The 9262-nt window shown below is 29.0% G+C and overlaps 1 long non-coding RNA gene across 1 annotated transcript; it reads right to left on the bottom strand.

The window, feature by feature from the left end:
* Window positions 1–249: 249 nt before the first annotated feature.
* Window positions 250–5267, bottom strand: LOC105342246 (uncharacterized). The gene is made up of 4 exons (XR_010712598.1): window positions 5139–5267; window positions 4857–4979; window positions 2498–2563; window positions 250–779 (listed from the first exon to the last, which is right to left on the bottom strand). It is a non-coding gene; the product is annotated as an uncharacterized lncRNA (long non-coding RNA).
* Window positions 5268–9262: the final 3995 nt, after the last annotated feature.

Genomic DNA, 9262 nt, shown 5'->3' on the forward strand with positions numbered 1-9262 from the left:
ACAAAGGTAGAAAATAAATTGATTCCTTAATTGAAAATAAAGATAAACAAGCATATCAAAGTTATTCTTCGTCTTAAGGTGGTATGGGACATCTGTCGATATTAATGTGGATTAAAGTACTATATATAATTGAAAAACTTTCACCGGTTTAGAATTGTCAAATTTTACAATATATAACCAAAAAATAGCTTTTAAAAATATTTGAAAAGGTAAAAAATGTAAAAAACCCAGCGGGATTCGAACTCATGACTTACAGGTTTGTAGTAAACCCTCTATCCCACTGCGCTACGGAGTAAGGTGACCATTTTTGGAAAGGAACTACTTATATAAATACACTTTATTTTATTGTTCATTTCGATAAACAATACGTCACAAAATGGAAATGTTCCACCTCAATTGTATTTTTTTCCAAATTAAAAAAAAATACATGTTTCCTATTACAAATATTTTAGGTTTGAATTCAAGATTTTTAAGATCGTTATTCCATCATTTGAACATCAACAAAAAAGTCCAAGCTTGACTTTTTTTTCAGATTCTTCGTCTAATGATTTCAGCATAGACGGTGTCCATTTCTTGAATATTTTGAGAGTCAGGATTGTTTCCATTAATATTTGTTGAGGTAAAACGTTTGCAGTAAGTGAATGAGATCAACGTTAATAATACAACCGTTAAGACTACTCCAGTTGATATTATTATCAAATTGGTCATCTCTGCTGAATTATTCATGATTTTCGGCTGTTTTCCTTGTCGTTGTATTGTTTTGAGTTCCGTTGTTTGATCTGATAAAGATATAACTAATACTTCAGACCGTATTTAAGTGTTTATCTGTACATTCAATAAAATTCATTAATACGTAAATCTTTTTTTTTATGACTTGCATCTTATATTTTGATACTGTTTTCTTGAATATGTAATATAAAGTGGCATGGCTAAGACATGCACAGTATTACTTAAATTATTAAGACGAATAACATTTACAATAAAAATAAACACCAGCTTTTAATATAGTAATGCTTCTGACGAGTTTGAAATAATGGCTTGCTTAAACAGTCACTCTGTGCATTTATATCCAACTATATTTTTAAATTATAATCAGCATTCCACTACAAATTTAAAACCGACTTGAAGTTTGTAGATGCATGGTATTTAATAAACATCCTGTAATTTAATAATTAAAAAAAGCTAATTATAATATTAATTTCATTTTTTAGTTTAAGTAGTAGTCCTATTTTCATTTCATTTTATATAATCACTTCCTTGTCTATGGGAATGTTGACTATTTGACAACTTTAATTTGAAATATTTTCCTTTTTCAAGTTAAAGACAAATTGCAGATAAGCTTTGGTGATATTTAAGGTCATCTAATGCACTCAAGTGGATACTTTTTGCAATTGGTTCAAATTCGTTTTCGTCCATTGCCGTGTGTCGTTTGTCAACAACTAAATCAAAAAAAAAAATCTTCAAGGCTAATTCTAATAATTTTTGTTATATTACACTTTAGTGGGAACTTTGAGAATATAAGTTGTTATTTCCAAGACTTATGTTAATAAACAGTGGCCCTACAAGCAGGGCTTAAATTATTAAATTTTACCTATTTTTCCAAATCCTTATCTAATTCGGCACATAAAAAATTTTTTTTTTAATAACTGAATTCATAATTGATATGAACTGAAAGCCCCTTACTGTAATAATTTGTAAATTTTAAGTTACCTAATTTTTTAAAGATATATAACTATTTCTTCGAGGCTTCTCGTTTGTCCTTTCCAAAAGCAGGTCCGGATTTTTTTCCGTTAGGAGGTTTAGAGGGGTGAATTTATTTCAGAGCCAATGGTATGTGCAACAAGTAACCTCAATAGGGTCAAGGGTGTTTGGTATAATATTGGAAGCGAAACTTTCGGACCCTCCCGATTATTGGAGATTTAAAAAAAACAAATCCATTAAATAAGCTTTATATTTTATTGTAACTGTTTTTTGTAAACGTAATTAGCAGTAGAATGGCAATGTTTTGGAACTTTTTCTAATAGAAATCTGCCAAAAGAAATTTAGATCGGAAGTTTGAAGATGTTGACAATAAAATGCAGAGTGCTTTTACTACTATCATTGATATCGTTTTGCTACTAAAACAACAGAAGCATAGCATGCACATAATGCAAAGTTCAGAAGAAGAGAAAATGTCAAAAGTGTGTGACAAATTAAAGTACAAACAAACAATTTTAAGTTCACAAATTGACGCATTTTGAAATACACATTAAATCCTTTCCATTATTGTTTCGATTTACCGCATATAGTAATAGACATGTGTCTCAATTTCTTAATTGTTCCTTTTTACCATTTAAATTTGCAAAAGAAGCCATGGATAATTGTAAATCTTATATCAATAAATGACTGAATATTCACAGTAGATTAAATGGAAAAACAAAAACAAAAATATAGCAAAAGTAAGTTTTCCAAAATATAAAAAAAACATAGTAAAAGTTACAATATAATGTATGCTCACCTATTTTTAGATTTCTTAAGTTCTGCAGTGCGCGTGTCGTGACGTTTGGTTCGCTCATTGTGTTGTCTAGGTAAAAAACAATTTTAATAATTGAATTTTTAAACTCTTGTTATAATATATATTACATTTTTTAAATACACAAATATATTACATTTCTTAAATACACACACTGAAACGTACTACTATTACACCTCAGCCCGATGCTCACTAGACGGTTCACACAAACGTTTTATGGTTTATACGAAATGTTCTTGCTCGAAACGATTTGCTCGATTTTAAACGCATTGGATACGCTTTGATTTTCATATCAATCGGGTACTCTTGGATATGTTCCTGATGATAAAGATCGTGCCGCATGAAATAATAAAAACATTAATATTTGTAGATATTTGTAAAAGGTCTGTAGATTTGTATTAGATATTTATTTTATAAAATCCGGTATACATGTACAGATAGCAATGTTGATTTAATAATTTATTTAATGAAACGTTATTTATTAAAAACAGTTTATCAAAAGAACAAGCTGTGTTTATAAACTCTAGACGGAGTGTCTTTATCATCAATTTGGCTGGGGGCAGCATCACTTATATGTATTCTTTGCTCAAAAGAACTAATTATCAACCGTATCATGTCATAGGAAAATTGAAATAATCCAGAATTAAAATAATGCATAAAAATGTAATACCTTATCTTTATCATCAAAAACGCGAATCGATTTTTCGATGTTTTTTTTTAACATCAGGTAATGTTTCGAAATTGCTTCAAATATTAATAATTTGATATTATATAAACATTTCTTTTTTAACATTTATATGATCATCGACAACTAATTAGAATCTAATTATTCACAGAGTTAGAAAAAAGTTATGCAATTAAACAAGTTCCTCATATCTTTTAAAGTCATAAAAATGTGTTCTGAATGTATATTATGAGAAACTACGGGATGGGAGCTGAAACATAAAGTCTGTATCTGTGTCTAAATCTCTTTTAAGAATTTCTTTTTTCTAAATTAATTTCAAATCATTTTATCGGAATAAACATAATAAAAGAAAAAAATCAGACTAAATGTAAGCATAACTTGGGGTATTCCACAACTTGACACTTTTTTCAATAAGTACCATGCAAATTCAGACTCGAAAAATATGAAACGGTATATTATTTTACATGTACTCCAATCTACTTTGAATTTGGTTTATTTAATTGTTTATGTCATGTTGTTGTCTTTGTGTACCTTATTAAATTCTGACTTTGACTGCTTTAGAATCATTAATTTAAATAGCTGTTGACAAAATAAAAATTATGCGTAACCATCTTATTAAAAAATAATATAAATCGTTTGATTGACAGATTGAGCCAACTGCAGGTTTTACCCCATGTCCCAGGTAATGTGTGCTTATTGTACACTGTTGTGAAGTTTTAGTTATTGGTGTAAAAAAAAATAAAAACCTACATGCTTTTTACGACATGACAGTATCCCTAAGAGTTGAATATAAAAAAAAACCCTATAACTATATATATATATATATATATATATATATATATATATATATATATATATATATATATATATATATATATATATATATATATATATATATATATATATATGGATTGGACGTGCATTATTATTATTAATTAAATAGTTTCGAGGCTTTTAATATGTAAATGTATAACTGTGAGGTATACTTTTTGAACCGCTTACAGACAAGTAGTTTTTACACTGTCGGCTAAATTAAGGTTGAACACCACTGCGCGCATTAAAAAAATCAAAAAATTATTGTTGTAAAGAAAGCATCAGGTATTTTATACCCAAGCGTATTGTATGACTATAAATACTCGTATTTAACCTCAAGCGTAATTAACCACTTGAACAGTACTTGAGTTAAAATGAATATAAACCCGGATGTTTTTCGAATTGGTTATTGCATTAAAGCTAAATGTATTGTGTGTGCATAATGTCTTTTTTTTAAAATCAAAGATGAATAGCTTAAAATTTGAATTAAAGTTGATAACTTTATTTATTAATCATGTTAATGGCTAAAATGCTTTTCTACTGTACTTAGAAAGTTCAATTAAGATTGAAATGCCTGTTTGTTATCATCAGAATTTCAAATCATATTAAAGTATTTGAAGTGCATTGTATTGCTCTAAATAGTGATTATTGTATATAAATAAAACATAATTTACTAAGCAAGATAGATGCATAATATTCCAAATCAATTTGGATAAATATATGAAAAGAACCATGTTCATTAATAAAGAATTGTGAGCTATGTTCTAGTGGCATTTTTTTTAATGTAGTCCTATTTATACTTTATTTTATATCATAAACATTGATTATTAGTAGTTATAGATTTACCTGTAACACAGCCGTAAATATGATGACATTTCAAACATTCACACATTAAGCTACACAAGTTTCCATAAAATGGTCGATCGCATGGATTACTGCAATTGACTCCAATATATCCAATTGGGCATTCTACAATTTTTTTTAAAAAGTAAAGGATAAACAAGCATTAGATTATGAAATTCGACAGCCATCATTATTATAATGTTTACCTTCGTAATAACATTTCATAACATTGAAATGTAGAAACTATGATTCTGTGCAAATATAAGTTACTCTCAAAAAGCAAACCTTTACAGAAGTTTTTCTCTTTGAAAAAATTAACACAACAGGCATCTTTGCTGCTTTTTAAATGTCTGTAAAACCAACATATACATGTAAATGTATCTTACGAGCAAAGAAAATGCATACATTTTTATTAAAAAAAATGAGTTGCTTTTGAGGACTTTTTTTTCTACTTTGAACATGATACAATGATACTTGAAACTTTATGACAACATATTGAAGTAAACCCAAATACTTACTCTTTCTCAATAGAAAGACGTATTTACTGTCTACAAAATTTAGGTTCAATTATACATTATATGCAGCCTCTGAATAGCTCTTAAGATAATCATATGGTAAAATAAGTCTTTTTAATGAGTGATATTCATTTTCGTCCTATAATTTGAGAAAATAAAATTTTGCAAATTTTGCAAAAGAGAATTCTAAACGAAAAAATGCAGCTCATGTTGCAATAAGATCTATAAATCAAGAGGAAAAATTTAAAAGATCTAGAATCATAGATTGTCACATTAAATTAAGCAATCATTTTATCAAGTTTATTACATACTTACCCGGTAGAGCAAATATTTATGGCACTTGTCCAGAGAAAAAGGAATGTACAATAAAGGAGCAAAGCAAGAATAAATGTCATATTGGTTTTGCCAAACGTGTAAACCAATTAAAAAATATGCGTAAAAGTTTCTTCCGAATCGTTCGGCTTTAAAACTGATAATTATGCGGATATGCAAATTATACAAGTTTAGTGTGCAGTATAATGAACGTATGTACTAAAATACCATTGACTTTATTCACATTATGTTCTTTTATCTATATTGTTCAGCTTTACATATATATTTCTATCCTAATGTATATAATATCACCAAAATATTGACATGATCTGCTTTTTTACATTTACATGCAGAGATAGTATGCAGGTAGCATTCGATTGTAATGGGGGGGGGGGGTCTCACAACAGACATGTTTTATTTATTTACATTTAGGAGCAATTACACTTCCCGTACCTTTTTAAGAGCATGTATAAACTAATCGAACACGCAACGTGTTTTTGTAAACGGTGATCATTAATTTACATTGTTAAAGTAGTCCGAGTATCGCACTACGTCATAATACGGATTTTACAATATTGGTTCGACTCTTACAAAGCGTTTTAGATACCCGGTATTGATTTTGCTCTACATTGCTGTTGTAAACAATGGCAATAATAAGCAATTAGAACGGTTATATATGTATTCTATGAGAGATAGAAATGATTAATGTTGAGAAACTCGATTCTGTTAAAGTAAAATGAAAAACGAAGTTTCTGATTAACCAGGATCTCAGGTATGCTTATATCTTTTTTGTTTTGATGCCCCCCCCCCCCGAAATTTTATTTTTCTTTTACTAAAACCGGTTTAAATTTAGAGACAGAAGCTATTTCGAATTTAGTCAATCGTCAATTAATTAATGTTTAGATGATACTAGCATTGTTGACAGATCTAGGCAGAACACTGTAACAAAATGTGATTTTTACGGATTTTTTCGTTAGGGTCTACTTGGTTTAGAGCTTATAGCGTGAAAAGTAATCCGTCAACATATAAACTTTTTTACCAAATCTTTTTTCTAAGATGTCAATCTATAGAATAAACCCCATCAATTTAAGTTTGAGTCCATAAAATAGTAAAAACATTACCAAACGCGATACTAGCATTGCATTTTTTGTATTCTATTTTGATACATCAGGTCCATAAAGCGTACTTACTTACAAAACTTTGCGTAAAATTATTGATGAGATATAGCTTAAATAAATATTTATACTCTATTTTGTATGTTCAGTTCTAATTTTCCCAAAATTGGTAATTATTTTTAGGAAAAACGGACGTCTGGCAAATTTCATAATTGTCAATAATTTTCGCAAGGGGGTACACCCGGCTGAGAGGGGTTAACAAACAAACTAGCATGTAAACATGCATATTTTCTTTTGTATATGTATTGCTAGAATGTATATTTATCATTTAAAGCTAAGCTTTTAATGATTGAGCCCATTTAGTGCCGAGTATAGGACTACCTCAATAGATTATATTGTACTAGACTTTGACCCGTGCGTGCACGGGTTGACATTTCATATCGGACATTTAGAAATAGGTACATCGACACATCGTATTATTGACATTTACATAACAAAGCTATAAGCCTACAATAATGCTATTAATTTCACTACATTTTCCTTAGTTTGAATAACCTAACTGTGTCGGGAAAGGAACCTCCCTTATACCCGTAAAGTAGCAGAAAATTGCAGAATCGCTCCGGATCTTAACGATTTTGGTGAAAGTTAATGAATGATGTTGCCTTGAAAATAACAGTCAAATACATCACAACAAACCTTTTTGAGACTGCAAATACCTTTCAACTAAAAATTTTAATCCATAGAATGGAAGAACTCAACACCTTTTCACCAACGTACACGTACATTCTTTGTAAAACTGGGTCTATAGGACATTATTCTTTTTTACGATAAAACATATTCTATCTTCACTCTCCTAACAAATATAATGTAACTTTTTTTGCATGTAATCAAATATTTTTTGTCAGCACGAAGATGAAAGTAAGTGCTTAGTTGAAATGTATATTTGTTATTTTATACTTTCTCTCATGAGAAATCATTTATTTATATGAACAGATATAGCAAAAGTCCAATGAAAATTTACCCGTATTTGTATTATCAATTCTGAGTTTATTCATGCAGATGTGATATTGTGGAAACATAAACCTAAGATCCCGTTAGCGTGAATGTATTGCACAAGCGCACGATTGTAAAATCCAAAAAATCCAGGTGATTTCCGGGATTTTTTTAAGGAATTTTCGTTGATTATTAATTAGCGAGGCTTAACTGAGAAAAAATAAAAACAAATTGGTAATCTTCAAGTACCAATGATGTTTAAAATTTATAAAACAAAAGACAGTATTCTTCCGATTTCTCGGTATTAAAGACAAAAGATTCGAGTCTATTATTTTAATATAGTAGTATAGATATGTTTTCTGAAGATGAGAAAATGTCAACCAACCAACACGCATGTGTACTAAAAGTTTTGAATGCACGTGAACATTGGCTTTTCTTATATAACTTAGACATGATTGTTGTTATATAAAAACATAGATATTATTATTTCGTTCATTTGATAATCTGACAGATTGTCGTTCAAATTGAAATATATCTAGCGAAGCGTTCATGAAATTTTTTAAATTAAATACTTAAACATTTTTACATAAACGTTTTGATATTGGCACTTCTAATTTCCTTTGATATCTGCATCAATTAAATTTTTTGCCGGATCTAATTTTCTCATCTGTTCTGATTTATCATTATCTATAAATGTGAATCTGCAAAATAAATACTGTCAACACAATGTAAACGTGTGTCCGTCTAATTTGCAGCAAATAAAATGTAATTTTATAAAATAAAAAAAAATAAAATAAAAGTTTAACAAAAAAAAGCAAGTCACGTTACTAGTATTCAATTCACTAAATAAAAAAAATTAAGTGTTTTGTCATTATAACGAACATATAAGCATGTACACTATTCACGGTTACAATGCTGTTCAAATTTGGTAACGTTAAGTTTTAACGTAACACACGTACATGATCGGTAATCAGAATAAGCATCGTAAATCAAAGCTATATGTAGTGCATCAACTCCTTTGGCGAATTCCAAAAAGCAGATATATATTTTAAATATCTCTTTGGCTTTCTAGTTACCACAATATTGACAAATGTCGCACATACACACTATTGTTTTCGACATATATACTTTTTTGATCGCGTCTCCTTCCTTGGTTATACCGAGATGCATAGTCCAGCGATCTAACTCAAATTAAGACAAGTTTCAATAAATCTTGCTGCACAGTGAATAACATTACAAGCCATCCCATGCATTTCCCTTTCGTTTTCTATTCAGCCGGTTCAGATTCCAACTCTCTATAATTATCCATTTTATTCAGCTCAATATCTCTGCATCAGCTGATTTCACATCTATTTTGAATATTGTTGCTGTTGGTGTTTTGTATTCATAAGCGCCACTTAATATACATTATTTACATTATTGATAATAACACTTCATATTTTATGATTTGAAAATTGATTTTCAATTGATAAGA

This window comes from Magallana gigas, chromosome 4, assembly GCF_963853765.1.
Source record: "Magallana gigas chromosome 4, xbMagGiga1.1, whole genome shotgun sequence".
Classification (NCBI taxonomy): domain Eukaryota; kingdom Metazoa; phylum Mollusca; class Bivalvia; order Ostreida; family Ostreidae; genus Magallana; species Magallana gigas.